The sequence below is a fragment of the Botryllus schlosseri genome, chromosome 4, assembly GCF_051294905.1.
Source record: "Botryllus schlosseri isolate E-star chromosome 4, Bs_hap1, whole genome shotgun sequence".
Taxonomy (NCBI): Eukaryota; Metazoa; Chordata; class Ascidiacea; order Stolidobranchia; family Styelidae; genus Botryllus; species Botryllus schlosseri.
In genome coordinates this window covers 2,638,150-2,651,097 of record NC_137239.1, presented here as the reverse complement: position 1 = coordinate 2,651,097, position 12,948 = coordinate 2,638,150, and the positions used below count along the sequence as shown (strand labels likewise).

General features: G+C 39.3%; 1 long non-coding RNA gene across 1 annotated transcript; it reads left to right on the top strand.

Moving 5' to 3' along the window:
- The first annotated feature begins 278 nt into the window (after positions 1 to 278).
- On the top strand, positions 279 to 1,002 carry LOC145437913 (uncharacterized). The gene is made up of 4 exons (XR_013914778.1): positions 279 to 423; positions 501 to 640; positions 706 to 823; positions 887 to 1,002. It is a non-coding gene; the product is annotated as an uncharacterized LOC145437913 (long non-coding RNA).
- The last annotated feature ends 11,946 nt before the right edge of the window (positions 1,003 to 12,948 follow it).

The following is a 12,948-nucleotide window of genomic DNA, read 5'->3' as shown; positions in this document are numbered from 1 at the left end:
GCGATTGACACCTTTGCCATATGTTCAATAATGAGGCTCAAGCTGATTCATTTGTTGAATTACCTTCACCCTTCCGTTGAAAAAGAAAATGACAATTCGTTACCGCTTTCCGATGTTGTCGTTGAGAAGATGGATAACAATTTTGTTACATCTGTCATCCTTTTATCATTAGGCTGCATTCAGTGTCCAATACCTTTAGCGGTAAACTGTGAATATATAATTTATATGATATGTGTTCTTGTACACAGATGTAACTATCGCTTTATTCCATACTTGCTCGTGGCTGTTTTCTTTTCCATTCAAAGGTTCTGGAATCGACCATCGTTAAGCTGTAAAGCCAACCCTGCGTCGCCAGAGATAATATTTACATACCCAACTCTTACTTCAAACCCACGGAAGACACCGGCTAACCCACTGAATGAGGTGAGGCCACTTTCTTCGTATGCCGTAGAATTTTCATTATTGTAATTCTGTACAAACCGTTCTTGGTTTCTTTACAGATAATAAGAAAACAAAGAAGGGAGCAAGGATGAGCAAGTCTAGCCAACACATACTTCAAACCCGTAGAAGACACCGGCTAACACACTTTCTTTACTATTTTATACACATTTTGGTATAAAAACGTTGTCGTGACATCAAGGTATGTCGATCAATGTGTCTTCAAGTGAACAATTTCTCATATGTCAGTTCATTTATCTTGAACAGTGCCCCAAAACGACGTCGTCGTCGTAGGCCCCGCAGTGGGGTGGCCTTCAATGTGACTGTGCCTGTGCTGCGTAAGAAGAGAAGAAATTCCATTAAATTGGAACTAAGATCAGAATCGGTTCGTTTATTATACCTCGTTCGCAGATATTAAGCCCTAACTTATCCCACATTTGACTTTCAGATCACCGTTAATTACGCCGAAGGCGACGTAAAGTCGATCACAATTAATTAATTTATTTCTGTTTTTATTTTTTTATGTTGTTATTTTAATAGAAAAATTCGTTTCTCATAACCGAAGCTGGTGTTTCTGAAAACGAAAGTTCAGCATTTTGGTACGAGACAGTACAGCGCGTTATTGCGTGTGACCACAGAAATGGTTGATCTAAAGCCAGGTTCGAGTGCTTCATCTAGCAGGGTAGGCAAGTATCGTGGGCAGAAAAACTGAGTTGGAATGTTCACATCTCCAGTTAGTTTTGAATCTAATCTAATTTCTGGTTTCATGAAAGTGCAAAACGAGCCAAGCTTCATGTACACACGTATATGGGTAGCTAAAGGTGTAATTATGATCAAATACATGTACGCCATTTAGATTGTATCTTGTGCCGCATTGATTCGATAAAATTAATATTTATTATGAACTCCCACAGTGCACAGATTGCTGTAACCAACATAGCCTCAATTTCACTGTGAATTGGGCAATTCTAGCTACATCTGAATAAGGACCCATGCATTTCTTGTTTCTCTCATTCAATGAACTGATTCAGTCACTTCTACAGAAATCACTACCCCATCGCTACACATAGCAGACATATCTTTACTTTCTCTTTTTTGGATTTATTTAAATACGCTGAACCAATAAATACGTAGAATAACCACAATGGCATTCAATTGATTTCAGCAGTGCCTTTTGATATGTCCCATGATGCTGAATTTTCTCCATCAGCAATATTCACAGCCACCACGTAGCTGGCAGTTACAGCATTCACATCAGCTCCATTGCAGTATGAAGATTTTGAATCCAGGATAGGTAATTCTGAGGCACGCTCCGATAATAACTTCAAGCTGACAATCGTAGATGCTTTTACTTCCTATAGATACATATATCTGAAAGATAACTGAACTGGCATTATACATCTTTTGACAGCTTGGTTATTTCTGTACCGGTAAAATATGCTCGATACAACGAGTAAAGCAATCTACATCAGGAATATAACCACAAAAAAATACATACGATGACACATAGACAACCTTATTTTACCACGAACAAGCGAAACCACTTATATCTTCGACATGTCGAAATACACAGATAACACAGATATAAACACGAGATATTGGGCTGAAACAAATCCTGAATGTTACGATGATTATTCATTCAAAGCTCCATTCGTATAAAATACTACAAACCCAATACGAATCAAATATATTTTAAAACTGGACGTTTTTCCATAAGCTCCTGTACTAAATCGTCCAGCCTATTCCCCACAATGCAACTGTTTCTAGTGACAACGTAAATATCGCGAGTAGCGCACTCCAGTGTTTATATAGCTCAGTGGCAATTACTCGTTACTGCAGTTTACCAGGCTATTGTCAAAATTGATTAGCTTGAAAATCGCTGCGGCCAATGTTATACGTGGAACTGAATGTTACTGATATCATTTTTGTGGTGATTTGACCCGATTCAACCACGATCGCGAGACTGGGGTCTGTCATACGGAAATTGTTGGCCCTAGTACCAATTTCAGTATAGAACATAGTAGGGTACAAGAAACAACTGACAATCGTAGCTAATGTGGTTACACCATAGCCATTATATTATATTATAAGGCTATGGCTATACGGCCGGTCTCGCTGGTTACATTCGTCACGGATAGGGCTAATAAGATAGAATAACAGTTTAGGATGTATAATATTGTTCGCGAAACTAGAAATATCAGCAACGCATGCTCAGTTGACCATTTGGTAATGGCGGACAGGGCGACCAGTAATAGGTTTAGGTTACAGTATGTTAACGCTACGCGTTACTGCTTTTTCTGAGATTCGTAGTAAACAACCAACGCATCAACCAACTGTGACATCACAAACAGCGTCTGGTTAAGTATAAGTACAGTAAGTAGTGAACAACACATGGAATAATATCAATTTATAGGAAATTCGATGGAAAAGAAAGGGATTATATGCAATGATAAATGTTTCTGTATGAAAAAATAAGACCTAAATCAAAGATTATAACGTGGCCAGTAAATATTATTGGTGGCATGTTAGCGGATGAATACCACTTATTTCGAAATCGTTTGAGTGTCGTATCGTCGTCTGCGTCTGGCCATTATTGAGATTTGGGCAAAGCGTGGCGCGCCATTATGGAATCGGTGTCTCGCTAAGCGCTAAAGTACCGGGATTCTAACCCTGGTGGAGCGAGGCTTGTTGTGTCTGAAGAAAGTGGATCGTTGAAGATTCCTAAGAATGCTGAATGGAATATGCATCGTAAAAGGTACAGTAATACATTGTATTTGTTACCGTGAATATCTACGACTGTGCACACAACCGGGATGACTTTGATTTCATGCTTGCTGGGATTTGTTTGGCACACATGCCACCTCAAATGAGGAAAATTTTGCTTCAACCCAGCAAACACTCGATATCCCGTGGAGTTACTGGTATGTCCACAATTGTTCCCACTCGTCCCACCTCCCACCCTCAGTTACGGAGGACTTGCTCAGTATGCCCAAGATTGAACGTCAATTTATGTAACTCCAGGTGACTACCAGAGGAAGTGAATTTTAGAATGCTCCTGTACCAGTCACCAATGACCATTCCAGTGGATGTCATAATGGTATTATGCCTGGATGCCACCTACACAGTTCGTCAGAATGTCCCTACTTGGAAATCGTTTCTATGAATTCAAGTGTGCATTGTGCAATCATTGCAAAATAGTTTTCTGAATACACTCATGAATGTCATGATACATTTCACCATTTGTAATCTATCGGAGTGAATACGAGAATGTTGATTGATGATATGGCGATGACTTTCTATCGCGCGGAACTTCAGAAGCCCGGCTATCGATGATCGCGGTCGCACATATGTAGCCTACGATGTAGAGACATACAGCTATTTTATTGTGACATTACTGGATCGAAATGTCCACATCAAGGCAAAATACATTATTTCAAATATACCGTATACGGTATACCCAATGCATGAAAACTTGACAACCGTAATAACGGCATGGTGATGACTATTCCAATCAGGGAACTATACTCAGTCTGCCCGGCTATTATCGATAATTAAGGCCGCACTGCGCAAGAGGCCAGCGATAATGCATATGAGGCATTCCGATACCTGTCGAATCTCGAGTGTCGAGCCGAGCACGCCTGTTGCTTGAAATTCATTCAACCATAAAACCAAATGACTCCGTTCTTCTGTCTGGCGAGCATTCGCGCGTGATTCGATTTGAATTTGAAAGAACAGGTTTTGTAGTAATGGCGGAGTGACGGATTTATCACAGGAATGGTTTAGTTTAGAATAGGATACTTAACGGCGTGGATGGATTGTGCCTGCAATTGATTATTATTGATATTGTCGCTGTCATGAGTACTGGAAAGGCAGAGATCACGGAAGCTTGGTATTTGAGTGCTATATTTATTGAACAGCAACAGCCTCGGTCATCATTAACTGCGATAACCGTAATGAATTTCACTATGATTCTAGTGGTTGCCCGACATATGAGCATGCGACACAATGGAAAACGACAGTTCAGCATGGAACACATCAGCATGCGTCACTTCAGCATGTGACTGTATAACCCAAAAACTTACCCTAACCCGAAACATAGCCTAACCTAACCTAACCTAGCCTAACCTAAACCCTAACCCTAACCCAACCATAAACCTAACCTAACTTACCCCTAACCCGTAATTTAACCCACGTGCTCATGTGTCGCATGCCAAATTGTCGCATGCCGAACTGTCGCATGCTGTAATGTCGCATGCTCATATGTCCACGGACCGATTCTAGTGGCACGTCTGCGGCTGCGCCGCGGTTTATCATGTACGAACGAAACTAATCGAACCGCTGCTAATCGTAAACTTATGCAGTACTTGTAATACTATATAGTATAGCGATGAGCATGATCATGATAATATTTAATTATAATGTAATCATTGAAGTTCGATTTGCAGCACAGTGGGTTTCATGTTGTTGTAATATCCAACTTACTGTTTGATGTGTACGGTATATACTATGAAAAGTTTGACATGAATTTCCAAAGACTGCAAGATCCATGCAGCAAACCAGATGCAGTTATCGATGAATGTATTATAGCCAGTGTTTAGGTTTATATAGCTATATAATTTGAAAGTGTATTATAGGATGTTCCTTTACAGAATGTGAGATTGCTGAATTTGTGGCTGAAAACTATAGTTGCGCCTATGATAATGAATAGTAGCATCCCATTGACCGGCATGTAGGCTATATTATCGTATTTGTTGTAATTTTGTGTTGTGTCCACAACAACATTAAAACAATTGATACTAGGCGAGGCTTTCGGTGAACATGTCAAAATGTATGGCTTTATTATTAGTTTAATGTTAGGGTATTCCAGGAACAATCAGTATAGTTAACCCAACTTTAACCTCAGGCTAATTTAATGATACCCAAACGCTAAACCAATTATAAACTACATTGATTTTAACATGTTCATGGGGAAGACGGGTTGTCGCAATGTCGGCAATGTTGCCGTGCAACATACTTAAAATGCTTACTTATAACTTGCAATATAACGATAGCTTATAATTTATATACATGTAACTTAGCTATATGATATCTTGAAATCCCTGGTAAGAAATAGTAGTCGCATTTAGCTCATTGGATATCTTGCACGTTCCTCGTCATATATTATGAAAGTTTAAAATTGGTGAAAATAGATAATTATTCCATTTGAATTTTCACTTCTTCTTGGACCTTGAGTTGACATTGATCTTTAGATATTTCGCCCATTACCTTCCAATAAGTAGGCCTATATTGCACGGAGACATTGTGCCAACATTCACAAAATATATTAACATTGCCTACATTACAGCGAAATTCACAAAGTAGATGGGCCCTAGGGAAGACTGATTGCTTTGCTGATAGTCATGTTGTCGTGAATAAGAAAGCACACTATTGACCCTTATTATCAATGGATTCTTCATGCGGATGAGGCTTGGGCATACCTGGGTCTGCGTATACAACATTGCTTCATTTTTAGCAGGAGTCTAAATATGGAACAGGCAATGTTATATAGTACTTTTCAACTTTGGAGCAACGCATCGCAGTCGTGCATTGTCCATGGATTAAGAAGTTGAATCATATAAGTTGGAGTGATGATTTATGATTGTTCATGTTCATTAATCAGCGATTTGTTAGCCTGAAAAAAGTGTCATAAATGATGCGCAAATAGACTCTGTGTCGGTGGTTCCCGATCAGGATTTTGCCAGTGGTGCTCAAAATTGCTGCATGATATTTTGATATTATATCGATGTTCGTTGAATCCAAGTGTGCCATAATTCACAGTGACGCTGATCTGGTATGCATGATTTCTATAGATATCTCAGGTTGGCCGCATCACTTCTGTTCTGATTAGTAGGGCTTGGCAAAATCGAGCACCTGAGTGAAGAGTGATTGATTCTGAATTTGGTGTTAAGTGTCAAGTATTCGATAAACACTCATCATGTTATTCTCATAACAGTATGAGTATTATGGAAGGTTGAAAATGTATCTTTTATGTTTTCACTAAGAACATACAATGATGCCATGCAAGTTTTACATCAGACTAAATTACAGATAATTTGGTGTATTTTCGACCGATACCTATTTCATTGCACTTTGTGACTATGCATTGGGTTAATCATGACTTCACAGATATGTCATTTCCACTAAAGTGAATAGCTTTAGGTATCGTATGTCGGATGTATAAAATGTTCTATTAGGCGTACGGAGCTGTATAATGCTGACGAAGAGTGCAGAACGTCAAGGATCAGATCGCACATGGTGAATTCGGTGTATCCCAAGATTAGGGTTGGAGGGGCTTAGGTTTAGGCCGAGTTCACCGAAGGCCGAGTTTACCGTAGGCTGAGTTCAATGGGCCGAATTAACCATGGCCCGAGTTCACTGGTAATCGAATTAATACTCGATTTAGATTCGAGTACTCAATTTCTCATGTGCCCAGCCCTACTGATTAGTGCAGAGGTCTCAAACTCAAATGTGCTCGCGGGCCAATTTCCTAGTTCTGATGACGCCGCGGGCCGCAGCATCAATAATAGGGATATTCAATGTATAATTTCTAAGTAGGCCTTATTTGACGGGACCTTGCAGACAGGCAATCCACAAACATCGTGAAAATGTAATTTGCTATTCTATACTATTCACGCTTGACACGGAAAAAATCACATTTTGAAATAATTTAATAAAATTGTTTTTGCGCCGGGCATAATTTTTTCCAATTAATGAGTGATAGACATCATGCGAGATGATGTATCGTAAAACTGTCGAGTTATAATATTGCAGCTAGTGAACCTTTGACGTGCCACAATTCTATGTAAAATATTTTAAAATCTACTGAAGATTGATCTGATATCAGAGCATTTGAGCGGTGTAGCCTAATCCTGGTTTTGATATAGTCGTGATGAGTAGATCTAGCGGCTATTGTTACTGTCATTGCCCAAGTCAAATTAAATTAGCGTTTGATTTTGCCTTCGATTTATTGGAACATATCAATAACAACTTGAATCAAATCATTATTGAGCCATAGTAATATCATTGCTTCTTAACCTTTTTATCGATCGTACCGCTTGTGCTCGTACCGCTATCGCTCGCCCATTTTCAACACAATTTCTGGTGGTATCTATATTAGACTATTTTCCAGTTAATTAAATCGGCCAAAAATATTCCACAGCATATAGGCCTAATTCCACAATGCAACTCGTACACCCTGATATGGCGCTTCGTACCGCGATGGGGTCTACAGACCCTGGTTAAGAACCCCTGGAATAGAAATGTCCAATCGGTGAAGAATTCATTGGTGTTACAGCTGTAGAAGGTACTACTATACCCTACTCGCCACCGATAATAACATGGATAAAGAGAACAAACAACACCCAGCATGTAACCAACTATACGTCACGGAGGTCACAGAATACCAATAGTTGCCATACTGATCTGATTAGATAGCTATACAGGCCTACTCAATGCAACGCAAGCTACGACCTTTTGATATATTACTATTCTGTATTCTCCATGGCAGTTTCATTAATTGTTGCTTCCGCATGATTACCAAGTCACCGTTCCGAGTCGCAATTCCTTCTCTGATTTTAACGTTTGACCCGACTCAACTCGAGTCATTTCTATTTAATCATCCAGTCAATCCGAAATTGAGTAATTTTATGAGAAGGTCGCACCAAACCGAATCACAATTTTGAGTCACGAATCATCAACGGGTCGTGTTTTATCATCATAAACTACAAATGTGACGTAATAGCTGATCTTCAACCGCATGGTAGCTTTTAAAAGTGATGCTATGGTGAAGTATGTTGAGATTTCAGTGATTTTTGTATTAGTTCTAGCGTGAACTTCAAGTTCTTATATTTAAACAGATATATGGCTCGTGCATATATTGTTGAATACTTGAAATTCCAAAACGTCGTCGCGGGCCGCACAAAATGCTCTGCGGGCCGCGTGTTTGAGACCTCTGGATTAGCGAGTAGAATGTGCGAATCGCCAAGCTTGTACACCAATTTGATTTTGTTTTTTGAACAGGATGTTATGGATACCTGGCTTGAGTTCTTGACAAATGCCTTCACTAAACCTATTCTAATCATTCAAATTTTCTAGATCGACAATGTCTTCAATTGATGTCAACAACGTCAAGCAGGCTGTACAAAGAATGCCTTCTAGACTGGGGCCGACATCGTTTGGAAGAACTACTGCCACCTAGAACAAGCTTTGCTTTTACTCTACAAAATTAGTGCTGCGCCATGCTCGGGAAAAACTCAGAAAGCAATCGAAGGTAAAAACGTTGAACACACTATATGGAAACCAGAGGTGGTCAAAGTAATCATCCTTTGTACTGAAGTTGAAGTAATGTCATGAATTTATACACACGTAGATGTAACAAGTTATAAGGTGTGTCAAATCTATTTGAAATGGAAGTCGAGAATGAAGTTCTGAAATATGCTCTAGTAATTACTTTTAAAAAGTAGATTTGGTCGATGTGTTGCATACGATCAGAGGTGGTCAAAGTAGTCACCTTCGCTACTCAAGTAGAAGTAGAAGTAGCACCGGAATTTCTACTCTAGTAGGAGTAGGAATGATGGTTCACAAGTAAGTAAGTTGGTATTCTACGCTCATTTTTGCCTACAAAACTGCAAACTGTCAAGTAGAAGTAGTCTAAAATCACAACTACTTAAAAAGTAGTGTGAGTAGGCAAACTCTACTTCAAGTACTTCAAAAAGTAAAAGTACTTCGGTACTGACCACCTCTGCATACGATTGCCCGACATATGAGCATGCGACACAATGGAAAACAACAGTTAAGCATGGAACACTTTAGCATGCGTCACTTCAGTATGTAACTTCATAACCCCAAAACTAACCCTAACCCGAAACATAACACTGAAATTAACCGTTATATATCCCGACCCAAGCCCTACCCTAACCCAAGCTTAAATTCAACCCTAACCCGTAATTTACCTCGCATGACCATGCGTCGCATGCCCGTATGTCCACAGACCGTTGCATACTCAATAGCTGGTGGGGTGATCAAAGTAATCATTGTTTGCACTTGAGTAGAAGTAGTAGCAACGCTGTTAACATCTACTCCAGTATAATTAGCGATTCACAAGGCCTGTAAAAATCACTTCAAAAAGAAACAGGAAAGTTCTGAAAAGTAGGCCTACGCAAGTATCAAGTACACAAGTTTCAAAAACTATATTTATTGGAGGTATTACATACTTTTAGCGCGTTGTTATTAGGGCTGGGCAAAATCGAGTACCCGGGTGATTCGATGCTGAATCGAATATTTAGCTTCGATTCAATTATCTCATTATGACATCACAACAGTACGAATGATGACAAGTTGTATGCAACTTCAAAGACAAAATTTCCAGTTCTACATCCCATCGAAGATTGTTTGGTAAATTTTGGATCATACCTAGCTCATTGCACTTTGTGACAACACATGTGTCATTTACACGAACGTGCGTAGCTATGTCCTACATGTTTCGTATTCTGCGATTCGACCAATCACCGTTTCAAGGCCTCACAGTCAGAGATGCCACTCCTGGGTTTTTCCACCCAGATCTGGGTTTTTTGAGCATCACCTGGGTTTCTGGGTTTTTATCCTTGAAATCGGGTTTTTTTTCAACATCCAGCTCTCCAGTGCAGTTTTACGCTCAAAAATTAATTATTTGATTCGTATGGTCACAATATCGTAAAATCCACGCACTTCAGTTCGCCATTGTCGATGGATTTTGCTGTTATTGTAACGACAAAGTGTTGAGAATCTATTTCACTACTAAAATAAGAGGCTTCCGCTTGATGCGATGGAGCTTCATTGAATGGTAACTTCCAGGTTGCAGAAAGTCATGTTCATTGTTCATATAGGACGATTGCCAGTAGCGAACTCGGCACTTGGTGAACAATTCGGCATGTAGCGATAAATATCATGTAACTGCATGTTATGCACAAGCACATGAACAGACCAAGTGATGATTCGACTAATATAATCCTATTGTTATCTGAGTATATTTAGAGTTCCAACCGGGACACTCAGAGAGAGAGAGAGAGAGAGAGAGAGAGAGAGAGAGAGAGAGAGAGTTAGTTAGTTAGTTAGTTAGTTGGACACCCCTAGCAAGTTAATCAGAGGCATTGGTTATCAGCACATTCGAACCCTAACCCTGAATTTCATGATTTGTCAGTTACGGTATTTATTTTCACTATATATTGGTCCGTGATTATTCCAAATAAAAGTGATTGTCATGATTAATCAACCGAAAGCTACTTTCAATCTGTCCAGGTCGCTTAAAATACATGAGATCATCCTTAGAAATAGGGAATGGATGGCATTGCATTGAACTTTCGCAGCGCGATGATATAATTAGTGCCGGTACACTAATAAGTATTCACGCTGCGCCCCAATTGTTTCATTGCAATGTGTCGAGATTAAAGCAACATGTTTTGTGCGACCAAGCGAAATGTGCATTATGAACTGTTGTAAATTTAATATCAAAGGCTTCAAGGACTGTATGAGTGTATTCGACGACTATCAGGCTCCACTTTCACAGCTATATCGTGTCTTTTGAGTGAAATATAGGATCTGGGTTTTTCTGGGTTTATTTCTCCTCCACATCTGGGTTTTTCCGAAATATCCCAGTGGCATCTCTGCTCACAGTGATATAGAATCGAAATTCGGTTTCTCGGTAAAGTATTGTATAGTTTCGAATACTGAAAATATATAATACGTAACTGAGAATTAGAATTTCGATTCTATATTCGTACTCGAAACTTACTTTCACTTACTCGACTCGAATCATTGGAATTAATACTCAATTCAGATTCAAGTACTAGAATCATTGTGGCCAGTCCTAGTTATTGTAGGTAGTCACTTCCAAACAAAGATGATCGAAGTAGTCGTGGTCACTGGTCAGTACTTCAGTATCAATAACTATTTACAAGACATCAAACTACCTTTCAAGTATAAGTAGAAAGTGAAGTTCGGAAGAGTAGGCTACTGGGGTGAGTAGTTTCAAAAAGTGGACACAGGTCGAAATGTCGAGACTTATTGCATGTAGTCGTAGCAGGGTTGTAATGACTCGAGTCATGACTGAGGACTTGACTTGAGTCATTTTCGCAAAATTCGGAAATGACTTGACTCTACTCGAGTCATCTGTATATTGACTCGACTTGGACTCGAGTCATGCGTCATATGACTCGAGAGACCAACATTTCATTGCAATTTCGAAGTATAGTAAAGTGACCACACTATTGGGAATTCGTCTATTGCTACTTGTATTCGAAAACGCGACCAGAAACTGCTAAAAGTGAGGAAAATTAGTATGCTATATTTTGAATGAGAACCATTCCATATCACCAAACACATTTATAAAAAGAGTGTTAACAAGGCTTTAACTGGAAACTGAGCGGTCAACACAGTGACTTGGACTCGGACTTGACTCGGTGGTGAATTGAAAATGACTCGAATTGCCTCGAGTCAAAACTATAAAATTGAGATTGACTTGTGACTTGGTTACAACCCTGAGTCGTAGGTGCATGCTTCTGAACAGAGATGGTCAAAAACGTAGTTGTTTTCAACACTCAAGTAGAAGTAATTGTTGTGTCATCAATGGAGTAGAAGTAGTAGTAAGGCCATGTATTTCCACTCTGCTACAAGCAGTGATTACAAGTCTTGTCCAAACTAATTTATGTGAAAGTATAATTTCTGAAAAGTACTCAAGTATGTACTTTAGATGTTTCCAGGGTTGTAGTGAAGTCACAAGTCAATCTCACTTATATAGTTTTGACTCGAGTCAAGTCGAGTCATTTTCAATTCACCACCGAGTCAAGTCCAAATCAGCGAGTATAGGGTCGAGTTCGAGTCATGGTGGTATGACTCAAGTTCAACCATTTCGTTGACAGTTTCCAGTTAAATTCTTGTTTAATCCACTTTTTATAACTCTGTTCGGTGATATCAACGGTTCGCATTTATAATATAGGCTACTGATTTTTCTCACCTTTAACAGTTTCTGGTCGCATTTTCAAGTACCGCAACCATTAGACGAAATACCAATAGTGTGGTTACACTAGTGTGTTATCGGTCTTGGCCGTCCGAGTCTCGATTCATATGACTTGTCCGAGTCATTACATAGATTGACTCGAGTCGAGTCATTTCCGAATTTTGAGAAAAAGACTCGAGTCACCAGAAATCGCAACTCGACTCATTGCAATTACAGCCCTGGGTGTTTCCACAAATTGATTTGATTGGCTGACGCATACTCTGTATCGCTAGTTCAGAAGCTCTCCACACTCAAATAGCATCGTCATAAATTTTCACTCAAGTACAAATAGAAGTAGCGATTTACAAGACATATTACAATTAAAGCAAGTGGAAATATATAGTGAAGCTCTGATACATATTTCATGTGCTATGAAGAGTGTATCTACATACAATTTGCTGACATTGTTTTTATGTGCTACAGGCAAAACAAGGACTGAG